The following is a 7,780-nucleotide window of genomic DNA, read 5'->3' on the forward strand; positions in this document are numbered from 1 at the left end:
TTTGACCCTCTTGGTGAGGTACTTTTGGGGTCTTTCCAATTGCTGCAGGTGTCTGGTAAGGTCCATCCCAAAAGGGGCATTGTACTCAATTATGGGCCTGGTGAGGGTAAGATGCTACTCAAGGGCAGGGTCATACCAGCCTGGTCTACATGCTCAGAGAGCTCCTTTATGTCTCTTTTCATGTAGTCCAGGGAGGTACGTCTCAGGTCATTCACACCAGCATGGACAATGACTGAGTCATATTTGTACTTGCCTTGCAGTGACCTGAGTGCTTGTGTTATGTGGCGGATCCTAGCGCCCGACAGGCTGCTCACCGTGACCCTCTCCTTGTTCAGCCTGGTGGCGGACGTCAGTGTGCCTGACGATAGTCACCTATTACAAGTGTATCAGGTGTGTTGTTTAGTCTTAAGGGCTGTGACTGCTCGGTACACTGGCTTTGTGAGATATGTGTTGCACGTGTTTTGTTTTGGGGTAGCGGTTGCTTGGGTGTCTGCTTTGGAGGTGTCTGCTGCTTAGGCAGATAAAATCTCAGGACATTTGCCATTTTTTAAATTTTTTGTCAGGACACAACTGCCCAAAGAGGGACTGTCCCTCGCAAAGTGGGACAGGTGGTAACCCTAATTGAACTATGCTGACTCATTTGTAAAATTACTTGGTAATTATACAGTCTGAATAATTCATTACAATATTTCAGTTTGTTATACTGTTCCATTGGTTATTCCTCAGTGCTGTCTATACTAGGCAAAATGACTCAAAAGAAAGGGGTGTTAAAATCTGTAGTCTAGTGAACGTCCATCAAACTAATATGAAACGGAGGTCAATATGTATATAATATATATTGATTGTGGCCTTTTCCAGTAGGTATCTGTCTGCATGTCTGTCTGTTAACTGACTATGTAAGCTAGTCTGTGAACATCTCAATGCATTTGTGCTTGAAGTGTTTGAAGCATTCCTGAATTTCACAATTGCCTGTTGCAATTACTGAAGTAAGCATCATGAGTGCAAATTACATACAAAACAAGGCATTATGACAAAAAATACTTAAATAAACAAACAAGCCACAATTAAAAGGTTTTTAAATATATTTAATAATAAACAATAAAAAGAATAAGACAATATTCAATAACTCAATGAATAAAGTGACACAGTTCAGAATTTCAGGAAATATGTTAAAAAACATTGCAGGACAGTCTCAAAATACAGAAAACATGGGCGTGGCCAAGGATAAACACAGGATAGCAGCAGATTTCTTCAGCTCCACCAATTTCATTACACTGACAGGAATTAATTACTTAAAAAATTAATTTTTGAAGTAATTTTCTTTCTAAATACGTTTGTTTTATATAGTTCTTGAACTATATCTAAAAAAGAAAGGAATCTTAACAATATTCCTGTCAGAAATCACTGTGGAAATTTATTTTCCTGTCAGTTTATCAGTCTGAAATGAGTTCCAGTAAGACAAATTCTCAAGACTCCAGCATCAAAAAAGAACTTCAGTCTCTGATAATTATAATCCAGCAACTTACTGATAAAATGGATAAAATGGATACTAAAATAGACACCTTCATAGAAAAAACTACAAAACAAATAGACCTGTTACATACAGACCTGCAACAACAGAAGATCCAGATGACAGGCATAGAAGAAGCTGTGAATGGCATAGAAAATAGAATCCAAGAAGAGGAAATCAACATTGAGTTTCTGCTGAAACAAAATACACATTTACAAACAAAGCTGGATGATCTGGAAAATAGATCTAGGCGCAATAACATTAGGATTTTTGGACTGCCAGAAAATATTGAAGGTAACAATATTACTTCTTTTTTAACAACTTGGCTCCCTGAAACTTTAGACTTACCAGAAGCATTCTCTTTTGGTATCGCAAGAGCACATAGATCTATAGCTAATACTAACTCTAACAAAAAATACCCTAGATCAGTTATAGTTAGATTTCTATCATCTTTTGATAAAGAGATGGTTCTTAAATCTGCTTGGGCTAAAGCTCCTGTTAAGATTAATGAGACAACTGTGCGTTTTGACAATGACTATTCTTCCATGGTAATAGCTAAAAGAAAAGTTTTTCTGCCACTAATAAGGAAGCTTAAAAAGCACAGTTTAAAACATACCTTCTGTTTCCTGCCAAGCTTAAAATCTTCCTTCCTGATGGTCCTAAGGTTTTCGATGATTTAGACTCTGCTTTACTGTTTGTCAAAGAAAAAGGATTTTGGATAAAATAGAAGAAATGGAATGGGCTAGTTCTTCATTAAAGAGATTGACAACTGAAGCTTCGTGGAAGACTTCAGAGAAGAAGAAGAGACTAAAAAACAAATGATTTGTTATATGTTTTTTTTCTCTCATCATTTTAGTTCATTATTAATCTTTTTGAATATAGTTCCTGCATTTCCAGAAAGCCACAAATATTTTGGAAAAGATTTAATCAAAGTTATTCTCTATGTGCAAAGAAATGTTTTATTTCATAACCAGTCAAAATACCTGAAGATTTAATGGCAAGCTGTGATTCAATTTGTTTCTCTTTCTGAAAAGAAGTAAGGTTAGTAATTTGATACATTTTTTATCTTTACCTTTTTTTCCTTCTCCTTTTATTATTTTCTTTGTTTAAACAATGACATTCTATTTAGATTATGTAGTGGGTAAAGGGTGGGGAGGGCAGGGAGAGAACAGTAATGAAAATATCATTAATAGAATAATAACATATTTATTCCTTGTAAAAGTTTTTATAAGTTCTTCAAATGCTATTTCTAATTATACTTTCTTGATTATACTGCTTATGCTTGTTTGTAAATAATATGTTATGCTTTAACTAATAATAATCAGAACTAAATAAGAGTAAATAATATGTTTTATTTTTAACTCTATTAATATAAACAGTAACATTCCATTGTATATACTTCTTACAGCTTTCTCTTACATTTTTTTATTTTTGCCTCACTCCCTTTTATTTTCTACTCTCTTTTTCTTTTCTTTATTAATATATAGAAATGCTTTTGATTGTGTGGGCACAGTGAATAATAGGATTTGTATGAAAATTGAGTTGGGAGAAGAATGTTGAGTTTTATTGCTTGTTGGTAATTTTGGGCTTAATTTCACTTACATAGAGGCTGTAATGATCTGTGGAATACATTGTGAAGGTTTTGTCATGTTTAGATGGATTTACACTGCTAAATGAATGTTTGTCACTAGTTTTTAATAAGTTTCCCGCCAAAATGTTAAGAGAGACAATCTGAGATGTGGGCTGTCTCATGCACAGTGTTCATGAGTTACTTCAGAAGCTTCAGCTCACAGAATTCTCACAGAGAAACTGAAAGCAGTTAGTATAACCTTTGACATAGTTATTACACTTACACACCACAGAGTCAGGAAAATACTCTATTCATAAAATATGTCAGTTATAATGTTTTGTTTCATAACCAGTCAAAATATCTGAAGATTTAATGGCAAGCTGTGATTCAATTTGTTTCTCTTTCTGAAAAGAAGTAAGAGGCTGTAATGGTCTGTGGAATACATTGTGAAGGTTTTGTCATGTTTACATACATTTACACTAATAAATGAATGTTTGTCACTAGTTTTTAATAAGTTTCCCGCCAAAATGTTAAGAGAGACAATCTGAGATATGGGCTGTCTCATACACAGTGTCCATGAACTACTTCAAAAGCTTCAACTCACAGAATTCTCACAGAGAAACTGAAAGCAGTTAGTATAACCTTTGACATAGTTATCACACTGACACACCACAGATTCAGGAAAAATTCATAAAATATGCCAGTTATAATGAGTCTAAATGATGTAGTTTCTTGTAGTAAATAAATGTCTTATTTTCTGTGTTAAAAATTTGTGTTCCAAACATATACTTTACTATAACTCATTTAATTCATCTGATTGACAAGCATAAATAATCTTATAACTCTATTCTGGAAGAAATGTCATGTGATATATTTTAAAGCAGTAGGTTAGCATGATTGTAAAATCTGGTTACTAAAATGTGTTTGCTGTGCATTATTTTGTATAAAGCAGACAGATTTATTCCAGGGACAGCAAGTAGGATAGTGCTCAACAAAGACACAACTCAGTGAGATCATATATATATATATATATATGTGTGTGTGTGTGTGTGTGTGTGTGTGTGTGTGTGTGTGTGTGTATGTATGTGTATGTGTGTGTGTGAGTGTGATGGCTTTTTTTTTATATAATAATGCAAGTGTTTCTGAGAATCTGCATAACTATCCAATATGATTTATAATAATTTCTATGAATACAATATTTTACTCTATTGACAAAATTAATGTTTGTCACAAGTTTTAATAAGTTTCCCGCCAAAATGTTAAGGGAGACAATCTGGGATGTGGGCTGTCTCATGCACAGTGTCCATGAACTACTTCAAAAGCTTCAACTCACAGAATTCTCACAGAGAAACTGAAAGCAGTTAGTATAACCTCTGACCTAGTTATCATACTGACACACCACAGATTCAGGAAAAATACTCTATTCATAAAATATGTCAGTTATAATGAGTCTAAATGATGTAGTTTCTTGTAGTAAGTAAATGTCTTATTTTAGAAGGCATAGAAAATGAAACATTTATTTAAATGTTTTTGAAAATCTACTTAACAGCAGCATAATAATCTGTGTTAAAACTTCTGTTCCAAACATATACTTTATTATAATTCATTTAATTCATCTGATTGACAAGCATAAACAATTTTATAATTCTATTCTGGAAGAAATGTCATGTGATATATTTTAAAGCAGTAGGTTAGCATGATTGTAAAATCTGGTTACTAAAATGTGTTTGCTGTGCATTATTTTCTATAAAGCAGACAGATTTATTCTAGGGACAGCAAGTAGGATAATGCTCAACAAGGACATAACTCAGTGAGATCAGACATATATATATATATATATATATATATATATATATATATATATATATATATATGTGTGTGTGTGTGTGTGTATGTGTGTGTGTATGTATGTGTGTGTGTCTGTGTGTATGTGTGTGATGGCTTTTTTTTTAATAATGCAAGTGTTTCTGAGAATTTGCATAACTATGCAATATGATTTATAATAATTTTATGAATACAATATTTTACTCTATTGACAATAATGAGTTTAAGTAAATGCTCATATACAAACAATTCAAGATTTTTTTTTTTGGAAGCTGTTAATAGTATTCACATGACAGAAAATAGATGCATCTTAATATATGTAATGTCTGAATCATATTAGCCAAAGTTTTTGATTTAAATGAATGTTAGAACCTAATTTTCTCTCCTCTTGATTTCTAACATCAAGATTATTTGAATGCTATTTGAATACAAGTGTTATATATTACATAGATCTATATAGTAGTATGAACAGTTTTAAAAAAAAAAAAAAAAAAAGTTTATTTTAGTTTATATGATGCTGTTTTACCAAATGTGTAGTTTTGTCTTGATAGATAATTGAATTGAAAACTGTTAACCTCAGTTAAATATAACTAGTATTAAATTGATAAGGTGGTAGCTGAGGTACTGCTGCTTAGGGTAGGGGGTTAACTTGAGTAGTAAATACTACTCTAAGTTGAAGTTTTCAACTCCAGGCTGGATGCAAGGTTTAATCCTTACATTATTTTCACTTGTTCATTGTTATATGTATATAGTTTTGACATCCACAATATATTTTGTACACTCATTGTCACTACAAACAAAATTGAATCCTATACAAAATCCCATAAGAGATTTAATAAATACAGCTATATTTAAAGGTACACCTAAAAGAGGCGATGTAACATTATTTATCTTGTTATTTGCTATTTCGATCATAAGATTCTTGAGTTTTAAAAATGCCAAATGACATCTTTAAAAGGAATTTCTTTAAACATTAATGGATTGAATAATCCGTGTAAAAGGGCAAGCCTAATAAGATACATTAATTTACACAAGGCCAATCTAGTTTTCCTGCAAGAAACCCATCTCTTGAAAAAAGATATTGATAAACTAGCCACTAATAAGTATACAGTATTGGTTAGTTCAGAGCACACTCAGAAAAAAAGAGGAGTGGCTATTTTATGGAATAAAAGTATGCCCATTCCTAAAACCATTAAATCTTATCAGGATGACAAAGGAATGTTTTGTATGGTTACAATGCAAATTAATGGGAAGACTTACACTTTAATTAATGTATATTGGATACCTGGAATTGGTATTAATACAGGAAACATCATATTGATAAGATCATATCATTCTCTATAGGGGATATTATTTTAGCTGGTGATTTTAATTGTATACTACATGAAAGTGATACTACCACTATAAGGAAAAGAAGAATTACATCTAATGCAAAACATTTAAATGATTTTGCTAATTCTTATCATTTGAATGATATTAATAATCAGATAGATTCAAAATCATTACCATACACCTTTTTTTCTAACAGATACAAAACTTATTCAAAAATAGATAGGGTCTTTATTTCTAACCAGATGGTAACAGATTTAATTAATTCCAAAATCATTTCATGTCCTATATCTGATCATAACTCAATTGTTTTTGAATTCATGATAAAAAATACTCATAATGTTCAGATCAAAAGGATACCAGCATACTTAACTCAGTTAAAAGACTATAAAGAATATATACTTTCAGAAGTACAACATTTTCTAGACATAAATAATACTCCTGAAGTCTCCATTGTCTATGTTTGGGATGCCTTAAAATCATATCTATATGGACAAAGTATCAGATGGTATAATAATAAAAGGAAATCTTGGGATAAGGAATTGTTAGATATTCAAAGTAAATTAGACTCTTATAAACATAATAATAAAGAAAATATTATGGACAAGAAAGTTATTGAAGAAATAAACAAACTAAATGAGAAATACAAAGAAATTTTAACTCATAAAGTTGAAATAACTTTAGAGAAATATAAGTTTTTGTCTTATTCAATAAGCCCCAAATACTTACATAGACTTAAAAAATAAAAAAAAGATTGAATAAACAAAACCATATCAAAGAAATCTTTTCTCTAAGGAAAAGAAGAATGTTTCTAGTATACCAGAAATACTGGATGAATTTAGAAATCACTTTCACAAGATTAACCATAACAACATTAACATGGAACCTAAAGATAAAATAAAGGAGTTTATAACCACAAACATGAATAAAAGCTTAATAAACAACAGATTAAACTATTGGACAAGAGTATTTCATATACAGAAGTTATTACACAAATAAATAAGCTTAAATCAAACAAAGCACCGGGTAATGATGGTATTATACCAGAGATATATAAAATCCTTTCTAAAACTACATATTCATTAATACATAAGGTTTTTATTTTGGCCCAAACTGAGTTAATAACCCCCATCTTGGCAATATACATTTATTTCACCAATTTTAAAACCTAATAAAGATCCAACTAGATGTTCTTCATATCGACCCATCTCATTACTTAATGTTGATTATAAAATGTTTATGAGTATTTTTGCTGATAGATTGAAGACAATCATCCCGCATTATAGATATAGATCAGACGGGCTTCATTGTAAATAGAAATACTTTTGATAATATAAGAAGAACTTTAACATTAATTGATTTTGCAAATAGGAAAAAGAAAGATTTAACACTTATTAGTCTTGATATAGGTTCAGCATTTGATTCAGTAAGTTGGGACTATCTGTTTACCTTACTGAAATGCACAAACTTCTTGCATTTGTAAATTTAATTGAGCATTTATACAAAGGAACGCTGGCTTATATTAAGGTAGGAACATATGTTTCACA

Source organism: Protopterus annectens, chromosome 5.part0, assembly GCF_019279795.1.
Source record: "Protopterus annectens isolate FY-2018-M chromosome 5.part0, PAN1.0, whole genome shotgun sequence".
Classification (NCBI taxonomy): Eukaryota; Metazoa; Chordata; order Ceratodontiformes; family Protopteridae; genus Protopterus; species Protopterus annectens.